The sequence below is a fragment of the Drosophila miranda genome, chromosome 4, assembly GCF_003369915.1.
Source record: "Drosophila miranda strain MSH22 chromosome 4, D.miranda_PacBio2.1, whole genome shotgun sequence".
Taxonomy (NCBI): domain Eukaryota; kingdom Metazoa; phylum Arthropoda; class Insecta; order Diptera; family Drosophilidae; genus Drosophila; species Drosophila miranda.
Genome location: NC_046677.1, coordinates 30,301,681 through 30,318,023, shown reverse-complemented (window position 1 = coordinate 30,318,023; position 16,343 = coordinate 30,301,681). Strand labels below are relative to the sequence as shown.

Genomic DNA, 16,343 nt, shown 5'->3' with positions numbered 1-16,343 from the left:
ATTTCCTGTTACTTCCATCTGTGTGTATAGTGTGGGGTTGTGTGTGTGTGTGTGTGTGAAAATGTGAGCGTATTTATTTATTGTTGGCGCTAACTCGTGAGACCAAAAAAAAAGGAAAAATTCTAGGGGCGGGCGGAAAAACAATGAAAAAGAAATACTAAAAATGATATAAAAATGTTAGTGGGGCAGGACACTGACAGCCGATACAGCTGCACACACACACACAGGAGTGTGTGTATTGGGGTGTGCGATTGCGGGTTTATGTACGAGTGTGGGTATTACGATTATTGAAAAGAGAGAACCAAAAAGTAAAACAAAGTCGTAGAGAAAACGGTTGAGGGAGAGCCGAAACTGTGGATACCCTAGCTTATATTCTTTTGGGGTAAAATCGGTATTTGTAGTCAAATTAAGATTAGTTGTGTGGTATTTAAAGGTTACAGCTTGATTGTAAACGATTTATTTAATGTTGAGATCCCATTGTGGCGATTTCAACTGGATTATAATATTGTTCAAGACGGTTTGCCTTGGGTTCAGCACTCAGTTCTTCTCGAGCTACCATTCCGCTTAGCTTATGTTGAAATTTAGAATATTCCCCTCATCCGAAAGTGCTGATTGGTGCTATGGACTATGCTATGTGCCCATTTTCAGGCGCTCCAATTCAAACATGAGTCAAATGGTATGTTTTGCCCATCAGGAAAAGTGCAACTACAGGAAATTAGGGCACCACCAGAACCATTGAATGATCCAGACTTAAACCTATTCCTAAAGTCCATTCGCATATTCCGTTAATGCTTCTAAAAGAAATTATTATGCGAAAAAGTGCACAATACTGTGGCAAATCATTTAGTATATACACCTTAAAGAATCCAATTGCAAACATCTTGCTATAGCCATGGTACCCTCTTACAGAGTGCAACAAAACGAAACGAAACCAGGAGCTAAATGAACGAACAAAGTGCGGAGCGTAGCGGATATCAAAGTGCGATTTATTTTTATTAGTTCCGGATGTCAATGTGTGGGAAATTGAGAAATTAGAAAATATTATACAAGCTCTTGGCTTGTTAACGCGCACCTAAACACCGAGGCGCACACCCACACACACCCACACACACACACACGTATAGATTTACGAGTGTATTGTGCCAGAGCCCTCGCTCCGATTTTACGGGTGTACTATATTTTATGGCCTGCTTTTATGTCTCCACTCGCTGTTGCCTTGACCTTTGGCCCCCTCGTGCCCGATTAGGCCCAACTAAAATTATAATGGACAGCAACTAATTTTGATTTAGTTAATTGTTTGGCATTTAAATTTGTTTCGCCTGATTTTGACTCTAATTGAAAAATAATAAATAATGTAATTGCACTGCAAAAGTTAATTAAATGGAATAATTAAAATAAATATTGTGCCCTATGACGGGGACAAGAAAATAATAGTTTTAAAAATAAACCATGTAATGGTCGTTTAATGTAATTAGTGGATGGATGGACACGCTTCTGTAGAATGTCTGAAATCACAAATTACTATAATTATTTACTCCATTCCATTAACCTTAACTTCATGTAACCATGAAGCCAGGACATCATTGACACATCCTTCAATGGCATTCAAATCATTTCAATCGTCAACGGCACACCCCATGGTGCCTCATTACACAATGTTTCGCATTTCGCTGTCTATCGACTGGTCTATGGAATTGTTTAATTATAATACCGCCTGCAGGAATAATCGAATGTCGGCTGCACACAGTGGAGGTAACCGATGCCTATTTATTAGCGCCCATTGCAGGCACTCGTTCGTACGAGTGGGCGAGGGGGTGTGGCGTAAGCTTGCATGTGGCATTCAAATTTATTCAAAACAATTCTATTCAAATCGCAAAAAACTAATTCGAGGCACGTACTCTTCGAACAAGCAGCTTTTGCTAATAAAAAGCCACGTTTGGCCCCTTCCCCTCTCCCCCTTCCCGAATCTATGCTCATCTATTGTACATAGTAAATGTCCAATATACATGCGTCTGTGTGTGTGTTTGGTTTATATTTGTAGTTTAGTTTTTGCCAGCGATTCACAATATCGTAGTCCTCTGTGCAAACGCCCCTTTCCATGCGAGAGTAAACGAGAATATTTTCCATACTGCCCAGCAAATTATAACATGTTTGCATGTGTTCGTTCGAGTATTGCTAGTGTTTTTCATACTCTCTCAGAAGGTATTACGATATTGAGAAGATGTTTGCAATGCAGAGACAGCGGCACTGCAGATGCTCCACCATTCATTGGAAGGTCGTTTATAGAAGTGTCTTGAGGAGTCTTGGAGAGCAGTTCCTTGTATATTCAACCCTGTTTCATCCCAAACACAACCCAACCTGCACGACCGATGTCTCTGGAAGAGTATCTGCCTTCTCCCTGTCTGCATCCCATTACGAGTATTGTATTGGCTCTGAGGGCACATTGTTGTAATTATGTTTAATTTTATTGGTGCCCTCAGACACTCGTATACATTTCGTTGTGATTATTCGGATTGTTCCCTTTTTTGGTTCTTGGTTAGCCGCTAATTGTAGAGGGTATGCCGGGCGTTTCGCTGATTGGATGGGTTTGTGCCCAAATTAATTTGTGTTTCGGCGAACCAATATTTTCTTAGTTGCACAAACTAATTTCATATTCAATCAATTTTCAACATGTGGCACCCAGAACGGGGCCAGACTTGCATTTGACATGAATGTTCCTCCTCAAACTGGCCACGCCCACCGCAGGCCAATTGATATGTCCCTGGGTGGGGGGGAAGAGAGGAATCCGCAAAAATCCACAGACAGCCGCTGGACCACTGACCAGAGTTGCCAAACGGCGCAAACATTTCTCTCGCTCGCTCTCCATCTTTTTTTCGTGTGGTGCTGCTGCTGCTGCAGTAATTGAAGCAATAGAGGCCTCTCCACTCCGCACCACACAGCACACACACTCCACCCCCATCCCCACCGCCACGCCCACACATGGGAAATGCTATCAATATTGGCTGGCGAACACTTTTTAAAAGCCACGCCAACAGCTACAGATACAGATACAGATACAGATACAGATACATCCATCTGCCTGTGCGCGCGGGCATTCTTTTGGCATATCAATTTTCGCCCCAGATCGAAGGATATCTAAACGACAAGCCGCTGTCGAGGAACACCATGTCACGCCGTCTCTGTGGTCGACATTTCGGTACGGAAAATGGAAATGGAAATTGGAAAATCGATGTGTTCGCGGGTCCCCTGGTCCCCCCTGGACGTGTCTCCACTAATTAGCAAAGGCATTCGAGAACTTAATTAGGAGCGAGCAAAAAACACTCTCCAAAGAAAACATTGTGCACTTTCAATAACAATATATAAATATTGGCGGGGTTTTCTTGGCTCTCGCCTCAAAATACATAAATATGGGAGGCGTTAAAAGGCTTTTTCCATTAAATATGCATGAGAGTTGGCATAATTAAATTATGCAAAGGCTGCGGCCGCGTGCCAAAACTTGTAATACTCTAATTTACTAACTGGCAAACGTTCAATAGCGAAAGTTTGTTTAGGCCGCCGAAATATGGCCGCGGCCCTTTGTAATAATTCAATTAAAACTTGGAAACTTATCTCCGAGCCGGAGATAGTTGAACAATTAATATAAACTGTCGGGCTGCCCGGATTCGGAGCCCACTCTCGGCATTCCCACGGCAGCCGTCCAGGCAAGAGCTCTTTCACTTTTCTCCAATTTCCACCACTTAAAGTGCGCCCAAGAAAAAAGGCACCGAAAGGCAGGGGGTGGGGGGCGTCCAGAAAAAGTGAGGAATTATGACTTTCGCAGCGGCAATGCGCCAAAAAGCTTGCTGCAGAGCCTCGTAAGTCAAAGAAGCCGACATCAATTCGGAGCTGCATGACTGACTGCACTAATAGCACTCGAAAGTGCGATCCCAACTTGGCAGCCACTCGAAACGGAATTGAGGAGAACTCAAATTACACGCGACACTCGAAAAATTTATGCCCGAAAACTTGGGTCAATAATTCTACTCGCTCAACGAAATTAAATTGCCAGCGCGGGGGCGCATCGCGTCGCTCTATAGAGATGGCCCTGCTAATCCATTGTTTGACTTGGCACATTTGTCAGATGTGCCACTCCCACTCCCCCTCTCTGACTCCTAGGGGAGGGGGAGGGGGAGGGGAGGCTTGCAACTTTATTCACGACTTGAGAGCCTGAAGCCATTCACGACTCCACACAGCAGCGAAGCCATCGTTTGACATCAAACCAAACGAAAACAAAACTCGTGGAAAGAAGAAACGGGAGTCCCTGCACCAACTCTGCCCCTGCCCCTGCCTTGGCAAAAATATTTCCAAATAAAATGGTCGCAATGTGCCGGAAGTAAGTCGCAACTCCGGGGAGAGGACGGACAGAGTTCCTGGGGGAAATACATTAAGCTAAGCAGTGTGCTCCATCGAGGGCACCGACTCCAGTGCTCCTGGAGCCACTAGTGGAGCTCCTCCTGCATTTGTATGCAATTTGCGTTCCATCTTTGCCCTTTGTCTTCGCCGACACGACAGGACACGACACTCCTTGGCCCTTCCGCCATTGTCTCTGTCAGTGTCTGACATCATTTCTGCACTTTGAATGCATAATTCGCCTAAACTTATTAAATGATCGGCAAATAGAGAAAATGAAAAATCGTAGGTCTGCAGAGAAGCTATTTTTTAGATAAGGATAAGCTCTCAAACAGAGACTTTGTTCTGTTGGCAGCCCCTAAGACTTCAACTTAAAGCCCAATCGGCTGTGCCCATTCGACGGCATATTAAGCTAATTTTAAAATCAATTCCGAACAATAGCCAGGCCCCAGAGCAGGCCAGAGCGGACCTGATAGACCACACATTCCACTAAATTGGTTAACCATTGTTTGGCTTATATCCTGTCAGGTTCTGGGCCTGGGGCAACAATCTCCTGAGCTACAAGAGACCATCTCGGTTACAGAGATGCTTCTCCCCCCCCCCACCACGGAACCCCCTAAACTATTCCGCCCCTAAAACAGTTTTCCTCCGCCCAACCACTCACACAGATGGGGGAGCAGAATGATTATGACTGACATTGCCTCCCCGTGCGGGGCTGCCCAGCTGCCTAAGACCTGAAAAGCCAGAGTGGTCTTCTGTTAGTGTAAAAACAATTTCTCTGGTCCCATATCTGGGGCCTCCGGGGCTCTTAAGTGACGAAATATCAAAACCCAAAACGGGTTGTCAAGCGAAGCAGAAGCCCAGACAATAGGAAGTCGGGGGGAGCTCCAACTAATGAGTGTGGGGGATGGAGGCCTGGTGTCGGGTCATTCAAATGAGATCCATTCAGCTGTCGCCTACGTGTACATGTTGGCTCTGGCTCCTGCTCTGGGTCTGGTTTTGGCTCCCCCTCTGGTCATGATAGAGGACAGCGATGAGCCCCTGCCTCCGAGATGAGCCTCAAATCGAGCGTGAATACTTTTTTGGCCAGGCCCTTGCCTGTTTGGCTGCTGGCTGTCGGCGGTGCCCGAAACAAAGCATGCGAAAATGTCAGATAAATATTTCAAGGGGCGTATACACTCGTCTAACGAGTACACTCGCTCGCACTCGATTCCCCGGCCTGCCTGGCAGTCATTCAAACTTCACTTGCAGATTTACTGCCGGCTGCCAGGAGTCAGCTTAGTTTAGTCACTGCCAAGACAGACCTCAGGGCTGCCAGATATATGTGCATGTATTTTAATTAAGATGTCTGCAGAAAACAAGTGTTGATGCTTCCAATTAGACATAGTTACAATTAAACAAACAGCACAAAAGGCATTTGTCAGCTGCAAACAACAAGGGCAACAACAGCAACGACAGCAGCAGCAATAAAATATGCAATTATTTTGGGGGAAATGCTCTCGAGCAGTACAGAGCCACTGGGACTGGGAGATGGAGCTGGCAGCTACCGAAATTTGCACAATAATCGTAACAATAATTGCATTTAAAGCAAAGCCAAATACTCGTATGTTGAGACACCGCATGACACCGCAAAATATGCAAGAAATCCCTCGAGTCCTGAAAGGAATTCGCCAGCCCCTGCCGCTGCGTGTCGCCTCGTGTTGCTTTTAATTATATTTTATGGAAATGGGAAATAGGAAATGGGAAATCTGCCGTGTTCCGACTGCTGCTGACAAGTCATCTTTACAGGAGAAACAATTCCCCAAAAAATACTCGTATGTTTCTCTGCATTTCCACAATGCCCGAACAGGTGTTGGTTTGACCAACTCTCTGCCAGAATGCAAATTGCTGACAAATTTCCCAATATCACTCCCCCGGGGAATCCAGGCATGCTTCCCCCTTTTATACATACGCTTTCAACTGCACGGAAACTTGTTTTCCATGACTTATAAATGCCTTCCCAGCATAAGGTTTAGCTTTTGATGCCTGCCCGGCTCTGGGCAAGGAGTAAAATATAATTATTATTGCCCCCCCAATGAATATCCTTCAGCAGAAATGCCTGTTCTGGCTTAGTTTCCCATGAAATTTATACAATTTTTTCTTGTACTCGGGGCAGACCGAAAATATTTTTTAATAAAATAAATGAATATTTACGGCTAAGCAAATGGAGTTGGCTTGACTTGACTGGCTTCCGAATCTGTTGACGTTCCCCCAAAAAACACACAACTTTTGTGCAGTTTTTTATTTTATTTCTTTTTTGTGGCAAATAGGTTTCAGATTTTCCGATTTGCACAGATTTTGCGGCTCACTCGGGGGAACTCGGGCCAGAGAGCATTTTGTCGTTGAAGGGAAGTGCATTCTATTGGGCTCTGGCTGGCAGAGGAGTAATTGCACAGCACAGCCAGTCAAAGGAAACAATTTTGCACTCTTTCTGTTTATTTAGCTAAGCAAATAGCATCGAATCATACTCAAATGTGGATTAAAGATTATTGGCAAAGTTTTCGTGCCTCATCGGAGCAAACATCATCAGATGTGCTCCTGTGTTTGCTCAAAGGAGAAAGTTGTGTGGCAGAAGTAATCAACAGGCGGGAGGCGACACAAAGTTTACTCAATATTATTCCTCAATAAATTTCTTAAAATAAAGCAAATGAAAATATGATTTGCATTAAATTTCCACGAAAATATCCTCCACTAGCTAAACATTTCCCTTGGAACTTTCCATGCCGTTAAGAGTGCGTGACATGATGCAAAAAGTTGTGACAGTTGCCAGGCAGGCTCCGCCTCCGCCACCGCCAGTACCGTACCTCCAGGAGTAAGCCCCGTTAACGCCTTGACGCAAACTGTCAGATAACGATGACGATGCCAATAATGTTGATGCCTTTTTCGGCGACTCTGTTCGATGTCGCCCGGCTGTTTAAAACGCTGTTTACGACTCCCTCTCTCTCTCTCTGTCACGGCGTGTGTGCTGATGTGTGGGCCTGAGAAATTGGATTCGAGCGACAATTGACAAAAGTTGCCACCCCCCCGGCCCCGAAAAGCTGTCAATCAGAGGGCAAACTTCAGACTCCGCCAACAACATAATCGACACCATCGACCCAGGACTGAGCCGAGGCTGAGCAGCCACTGTTGACACTCGCGATAATGATGTCAAGCGTGTTGTACTTAACAAATGCCACTTAAATGTAACGAATACGGTGCCACATGCCACATGCCACCAGCCATAGAGATCTCTTCGACTGCGGGCTCCAGCGATTAACGCCTCAGTGGCGTGAATGGAAGTAACTTTTTTCCCATCGACTGTTCCACAGTTTGGCGGCTTTGAGCCCGAAAATTGCCATTTAAATGGCCTTTTTCCAGTGCGAAGTCACGGAGCTATGATTTATTATATCCACTTGTTGATCTGTTTTTGTTTGGGGGATCACCGATGATGATGATATGAGCATCTTCTTTGGAGCATAATTTGAAAGAAAATCTTCGAATGACTCGGTTTTCTCCAAGGGAAACGAAAAGCCAAATCTCAGCTTTAACATTCATGAATGGAATAAAACCAAAATACAATATAACACGGAAAAAGTGATAAACATTCGGCAGACATTATCAAACAGATGTTGCCACTTCCCAGTGCGGCAGGAGGCAGGAACCCAAAGCGAAGACGTGCCCGACGAGTTCGGGTGGCCCGATGATTACCCCAACCGAAAATAAAATAAAGAAGTGTATAAAACACGAAGTCAAAGGTATTCCATCCCCACAAGTGGCAACATATGTGGCTGAAGCACGGCACAGCCACTGCCGCAGCCACTGCCACTGCCACAGCCACAGCCATTTATTGACACAAGATTGTCAAAACGTACCTGAGCCAATGGAGGACGAACACGTTTCGGAGCACTCCCCGGGACCGGGACCAGGTCGACGTCGACATCAATTCAATTAAAATGGAGCACTTAATTTTATGCCAAGTTCGCCGCACTCAAAACTCTACCCTCCACAGCCGTACCCGGGTATCCGGGCGCCCGGGTACTACCTCGGTACGGGCATGATTCCGGGTCGATGGCAAATCAAAAAGGAATCGCGCAGGCAGCTTGTCTGAGAGTGTCCTGAAGGGTGTCCTCGAGGACTGGAGCTGGAGCTGGAGCTGGAGCCGGTTTCGGTGGTAAGCTTGTGCCGTGCATGCGATATGAGTCAATAATATTGTAACAGCTGTCTGTTTGGATCCCTCTGGTCCCACCTGCTCCCTTCCCTCCTCGTGGGCTGCCAATTTCAAATGGAAATTTAAATGTACGACTACCCAAGGCAAAGCAACGGTAAGCAAACACAAACGCCAGGACACCAGGACACCAGAACACTGGGAGACTGGGAGACTGGGATGCCAGAGTGCGGACAAGGACGAGTACACGGACCAGAACACGCACTCAGCCATGGGCGAATGGGTTTTCGGGAATGAGTCTGTATGCAAAATGGCTGATAATCAAAAGTACCGCTCACTATTTGACAGTTGATTTGGCAGGAAACGAGTGCATCACAATGAGGCAGGAGGACCTGGGCCTGGACCTGGACCTGGACCTGGTGCTGAAGCACTCAACGCTGCGTATACGTAATATTTGAAGAGCCATCGATGCAAAAAATGGTGAATCAGTGTTTTTACTGGTTTTATTATTTGCACATTTGCACCGAAAACTCATTCCCATCTGCTTTTCCTTCAACGAATGTGGAAAATACCAAAAACCGAATGAAATCGCACAACAAAAAAAAGCAGAAAGGAGAGACAGTGTGTCCTGCTTGCGGATGGTCTATGAAAAAACCATTTAACTTTGTGCACTCGCAGGCAAAACCGGCACACCGCACACATTAAACATAGGCAAACACAGGCAGAGGACACTCGCCCAGGAGCTGTGAGAGAGAGAGGGGGACGCAGGGAGTCACGCTCGACAAAATGCGAATTTGTGGCCTGGCCCCCGGCAGACATCCTCTGCCCCAATTCGAAACAGAAGGGAATATGCCCCAGTTGAATGTACTATTTTGCTGCACACATAATTAAAACGAGATCAAGAGGACTGGCACCTGACATCGCATTTGTTTGGGATGATTCCTCAATGATTTTTGTTATTAATCCATTCCTGAATGTCAAATGTATTTGCCTTTAATCTTTTGGTTTTTAATCTTTTTCATTCATTAGTTTTCTATTGAATTCCATCAAACATTTCCACCTTTTCGTAGTACGAATATTTTCTGTATTTGCCACTCACATGATGGTATCCTTATATGATCCTTGGCTTAGCCTCTCCCCATTCCTTGTGGCACCAGCTCTTGAGGTCTTCCAAAGCCCATTCTACAAGCCACAGTTCTGCTACTCCAACTCGCATTTAATCTGATTACCTAGTCACTTGGTTAATTCCCATTAATGTCAGAGCATCTCAAGTGCGTTTATCACATTATGTAGAGCTTCCTTTTCCTGAATTCCACCTCTCCGTCTCTCTGTCTGGCTTATCCTCTCTCCCGTCTGCAGAATCTTCTTTGTCGCATTTTTGCTTTATTTTTTTTTTAAACTTCCGAAACTACTTTTGTCTCTCTGTGTCTCTGTCTCTCTGGTTTCCGCCTCACCTCAACCAAAAACAAAATGAGAGTTAGGAAATTCGACTCGAAAATTTGTAGTTTCGTAGAGCAATTATATGGCAAAAGAATCTCCGTTTAAGATGGCACAAGCTGCCGGGGAAAACACACGACAATTTGTTTTCTGTGTGCGTGTGCACATTGTGGGGAGGGCGGAGGGAGGAGCGAGGAGCGAGGAGCAGCACCAGAGATTCTCGCTGGGAGATAGGGAGAGGGCAGCAGCGCGAATTCCCTTTTAATTGGCGCTAATTAAAATTAAAAGCTGCACGAAATTGAATATGAGGCTGGCTTCCGAGTCCCCCCCCATTTCCAGACTCTATCAAGCAACCAAAACTGTTATTACTTGCTTGCGCTGATGTGGCAGTATTTCCCCCAACCCCCCTACCACCGAACTACCCCGAATCCCCGAAACTTTCCATTTCGCCAAAAGCATTTTGTAATTGCTGTTGTTGTACTTGTATTTTTAATTGCTGTTTGCTGTGGCGTCCGTAAAGTTTTGTCGCTAATTTGTTGCGCCATTTGCACGCAGAGTGGAAGTCGCTCTCACACAGATACGAGTGCACACACACGCGCACATGCGGAAGCATACACGCATCCAGTGCTGCAGTCAACCGGAAATAGACCCCAGGCTTCCCCGTGTTCGAGTATGTGTGTGCCTTGCAGCTGTTTAGTGCCAAGAAATTGAATTAAATTGAATCGACGGCGGCCATGTGCATAAAAGTTGACTCTCGTTCGCCTTTTCATGGCCACGCCCCGAGAAAAAAGTTTGGAGTACAAGTTTAATGACTTTTTGGTGGACTTATCGCCAATGGCTGGCCACAGAGCCGCACAAGCGACATGTGATTGCTCCACAGAAATTCGAGTGAAAGTTTGCCAGAAATAAGCCAAACCGTTGCCAGAGCAAGTTGCACCAACAAATGGGCCAGAGAAATGCCGTTGAGTGGTATTGTATGTGCATGTAAAGTGTCTGCTGAGTGCGTTTCAATGGAATACACTTCGAGTGGAAGCAAATCAATGATGAAAATATGAAAGTAAATGGTCTGGCATGGCAGGAGAATGGGGATACAAAGGAGTTTAAGGAGGCTATCAGCTTCAATAGATAAAGGATTCAAGAAGTTGCCAAAAACGCAAGCATCCGCGATTCCAGGCACACTATAGAGAGCCCAGTCTACATCCATATCTCATTTAAATGGGTCCCATTTTTTCCACTTCTTAATCAGAGCACATCTAGTAGACGTCTGCCACCTAGGGCTGTTTACGTAGATTAAAAAACAAAAGGAGAGAACGAGTCAGTCGTAACGTAAGCCGCCAGAAGCAAACTTTAAGCTTAAGCTGTTTATATTATTTTTCAATTTCAGAACCTGGCAAAAAAGGGTTCGACAAAGCGACAGAGACAGAGAGAGAGAGAGAGAGAGAGAGAACTTTAAAACAAAAGAAAGAATATTGTCAATGCCAATCAGAATGTCAAAGTGCAACTTCTAAACCGGAATAGAAAGAGAGGGAGGGAGAGAGAGAGAGAGAAGGATAAATAAAAAATGAAGGAGCGGGTGTGCTGGGGGCCAAATGAAAAAACCTAACCAAGCAGCAAATGCGGCAAATAGGATTAAAGCCAATCTTCTACAGCAGTCCCGGCCGTCGGGGGATATACATAGGTATTAACAAATATGTAAGCTTCGTGTTGGGGAACTGCAAAAAAGGTGCGCATCCATTCCGACAACGAAAGAGAAAGAGAGTGACAGAGTGGAGGAGCGAAAGAGAGGGGGCGAGAAAGTCAAACGTATGTTCCAGAACTGCCAGGAATTTACAGTTAACGAAGCATGAAGTGGAGTTAGAAGCGGGACAAAAGGCAAGTAGAGCACAGGGCATGGGGCACGGGGCAGATGGCCCCACCACCAGATAAAGGAATTCAATCGAAGCTTCCAAGTTGACAGACTGGAGCGTGGCAAATATTTGGGAACCAGAAGCAGAAGCAGACGCAACAGCAACAAAACGAATGACAGGAAAACCAAAACCCAATTGGAGACCAAAGTGCAAATATTGCCTGGGAAACGCTTTGCTGTTTGATTTTCACAGCCATGAGATTATCATCAGAAAACCATTAGAATTTTTATTGAATTCCGCACGCATATAATGCCCACGCTCACGCCTTGTACTCCATCCCTTTCCGGGTTATCCAGCAAAACCGATACCACCAGCCAGTCACCATAAGGAGCTAGAGATGGGATACAGGTATGGGTGGAACAGAGAGCGATAGTGGAAGTTCGTGGAACACCCTTTGGATGGGAGGAGAACTAATCCACCAATCCGTGCCATTAACATGATTATCCCGCATCATGATTACTCGATTTCCATTTCCGCTCACGCGCCCATCGCCATGACAAATGTACACACAGTCGATGCTTTCCATTTCCTCCCCCCAATATTGACACACGCGAGCCAAACACCAAGAGGAACAGCAAGAACAACTAAGCCGCATTGAATTATGTGCCTCGGGCGGAGGGACAGATGGAGGCACGACCCACCCACCGGGAGACCGGGGCACCGACCGGAGAGTATCCCAACACTTTCACGCGCATTTTCGTTAATCATTTGGGATTAGTTGCCCAAAACAAACTTCCGCCTCGGCAACGGCATTGTTATTGGATTCGAATTGACTTTTGTGTTGGGCATTTCAATTAAATCACACGGGGGGTCCGAGGAGGGTCCGAGGAGGGTCCGTGCCGAGCGTCTGCCGCAGAGGGCCTGGTCCAGCAGACTGTGTCTGGCTGTCAGACACCGTCTGGTTAATCTTTTATAATTAAACTGATTTAGCCGCATTAGATACTCCGCATTGTACGGGTACATGGCCTGGGGGGGGTCGTGGCCTTTGACTTGTTAGCATAATTACCCATTAATATCGTACATTCTCATTCACGGCCTAATGCAAACAGATTGCCCACGTGGACACTTGCCGCAATTTACTGTGCTCACATTTAAGCCCTAATTGAAATTTAGTTGTCCTTTTGCCAGAGGAGCTCATTTCCTTCGACTTAAATGAACCCGCAAATGCAAATGCAAATGGAAATGGAAATGGAAATGCACTTGCACTGGCACTTGCCATTACCATGTCATGGAATACACAATCAGGCTTATTGTGGACATGTTTCGGGTCAATCAAAGTAGGTCTTCCATTGATTAATTCCATTGTGTGTGTGTTTATGATCCCTTTGAGGAGTAACTATAAGTAGAATCCTCATCCTCCCCGTATAAATGTTTCTGTTTGATCCAAAAATAACTTTCCCCCTGCAAATTAAAAGCAAATATTAATAAATGAAATGCCATCCAACATAAATCTCAACTCTCTTACAATCCGACAGAAAATCTCTGTTGATGCGTTGACCATTTTGCAAATTAAATTTATTAAAAGTTTACCCAAAACTGCCTCTTTATAATTTTTGTACAAACAATTCTTCTTTCGAAAGCCGCAATGCAAATTTCAATTACAGAAAGCACGACTGGCAGATATATGGGCGAATAAAAGGCCCAAAGACGATGGATTGAATGTGCCTTAAATTTATGGTACATTTAGTTGCCAAATGCAAAACAATCTCCAAGTTCAATGACATGCAAAGGCCAAGTCAACAATCCGAAAAATATAGAAAAATGCAATAGCTCCTGCAAAAGGCAGGACCTTCCAGATGCACATGCATCTTCCTGGGAAGGAGCTCTCGAATTGGCAACAAAATTACCCAGACTAATTCAAGGGGCTTAGCCAGACAAGAGAACGAGCAAAAGGAAATGATAAAATTGCCAAAATGTAAGCAAAATATATATGTATGTGTATTCTATATGTAAAATTTAATCCACTCGGGAGCCCAAAAAGCAAAAGCCAGACTGGAGAAAGGAGAGTGGAGAAAGGAAATGGCACGCTCTGGCTGAGCTTTCACTCGAGCATCGACAGCATTTTCAGTTGCTGGGAAATTTATTATCATATCGATATGCGTAATAACTTGGCAATAAAAATAAATCTCGGCCCAATGCCATAAATATAAAAACATCAGCGCAAATGCCTTATAAATAATATCGTTTACGAGTACTTCTTGCCTGATGGAAATGTTTGGATTTCAAATTCATTTTCCCGAATCGAAGCAAAAGTTAAAATAAACAAAAAACGAATCACAAATGAATTGGGGGTTGGAGGAATGGGCATTGGGGTAGCAATCATCATGGACCAATGCCCAGGCATGTTTATTGAGCCAAAATCTCGCAATTGAAGGCACAGAAAATTTGCCGCTAATATGAATATTGTCGTGAAACGGAAATGAACAAATGTTTTGACTGCTCTTCGTTCAGTGAGCATTCCTTGGCACCACCCACTCCCACTCCGATCCCCGTATCCCCGTCTCCAGCAAAACCATCAGCAATGAAGCATGCGAGATTTCATAAGGAAACAAAATGGAAAAGAAAAGACGCACAGCGATGAGGAAAATCGCATAGCGAGTGCCGGGGTAAATGTATTTCTTGTTGATTGCCTTGCCCCACGCCGCGTCACGATATTGATAGCATTGAAGGGCGGTCCATGCGGGCGGGGCGGGCGATGCGGGGGCAAGGGCAGGACTCAGGGCAGCGGAACTTCAATTTCATTTGATGCAGAAAAATTGCTGCCAATACGTAAGTGCTCAATGGTAAATGAAATAAATAAACGCTCGAATCCAATCCATGCTTCCACAGAGGATATTCGCAGCTCCTTGCATATGCCTCGGTTTTTGGGCACTTTGTAAAAAATGATTGAAAAATTGATTTTACTTTGGCATAAGCAAATTATCGCAGGGAATCCATAGGGTTCAGGACAGGTCAAGTGTCCGTACTCTATCGCTTACAAATAAGATAAGCAAACAAATGGGATTCCATGGCTAACTAACCGAAAGTAAACCATTTTAATGGCAACACTCTCACGTCGTCAGCCTCCTGGGCATCCGGTCGAATTATCTTGTGAGTTATTAATATACGAATGCAGAATTTTTGGCCACAGCTAAGCTGTCAGACAACCTACAGCCCCAGACACAAAACACATGTCATCGCACGCACAGATTGAACAGATTTCACAAGCGACGACATAATGCATGACTCTCACTCCTAGAGCACAAAGCATACAATATAGTATATATATATATATGTTTTCGTGTATGGATTTTACGAGTAAATATGTGTACAAGCAAAATATTGTTTGCTTGCATAGTGTTTGGAAAAGGGAATCCTGTCCTAGACATACGCGTGCACATATGTTGTCGGAGTCTTAGTCGTAGTCCCAGTCCCAGTGCCAGTGCCAGTGTTTGTGTTCTCGTCACATGTGCACTTGAGCTCTTGAGAAATTAATTTCAAGTGGAAACATTATAAGCCAAAGGGAGAGGGCGAGAGGGCTATGGAAAAGCAAACAAATATTCAAAATACGGGCACAGCAGACTTAAGACCTGCCACGACAGCTGTAGAGTTTGATAAGCCCGCTCCGCCCTCCCCCCACCCGCCACCCGACTTGAGTATGACGTGACGACTGGCATTAGCTCGATATAACCGAAATTCAAACACTCGGAGGTGCCGAAGAGCAGCAGTAGCCCCAACCGAGGAGCTTTACTCCTCAAATGATATGTAATTGTAATTTATTTGTACCTGGCTTTGTTTTGTTATACAACAGTGCCCTCTAGGAATTACATGTGTGCCACTGGAATAGATTCAAAGATGGAGGAACAAACAGCTGATGTGCACAACTTATGTTTCTTTACGTTTGAAGAGCAGTCCCTCTGGGAATCACATTAATTATGCACCTAGGTTGAGTGCAAAATAGTTGGGGAACTCCCAAGATCAAATCATTTGTCAGGGAGATATACACTCCCAACATTACGTTGAATCATCTTTGATATGCCCCAAAGGTGTTTGTGATTAGCAACACGGGAATAATGGGCGTATACGCCATAACAGGCATCACTTCCCCTGGCATTACTCATACGCCGCGTGGGCTGCCAAACACTTTGAGCTCCTTAAAAGGCCACTAAAAGGCAAAAGTCATAAAGGCAGCAGCCGTAGCGGCAAACGGCAAACGGCAAACGGCGAAAATCAAGGAAGGAAGGAAATAAGTGAAAATGAAAATGAAAACGCTGAGGCCGAGTGCTGCCGCTGCCAGACAAGTGAAAAGGTGCAGTCGGAAAACGCGAAAACAGGCAGGCAGCAGGACCTGCTCCGTGGCCGTGTGGGCGGGCTAAGTAAAGCAACAATTATGCCTAAGAGGAAGACAGTCGTCGTCGGGCGACAGTCTTTGGCCTGACGGATAAGAA

At 45.0% G+C, this 16,343-nt stretch overlaps 1 long non-coding RNA gene across 1 annotated transcript; it reads left to right on the top strand.

The window, feature by feature from the left end:
* The first annotated feature begins 7,976 nt into the window (after window positions 1–7,976).
* On the top strand, window positions 7,977–9,560 carry LOC117189072. The gene is made up of 3 exons (XR_004473143.1): window positions 7,977–8,578; window positions 8,719–8,873; window positions 8,933–9,560. It is a non-coding gene; the product is annotated as an uncharacterized LOC117189072 (long non-coding RNA).
* Window positions 9,561–16,343: the final 6,783 nt, after the last annotated feature.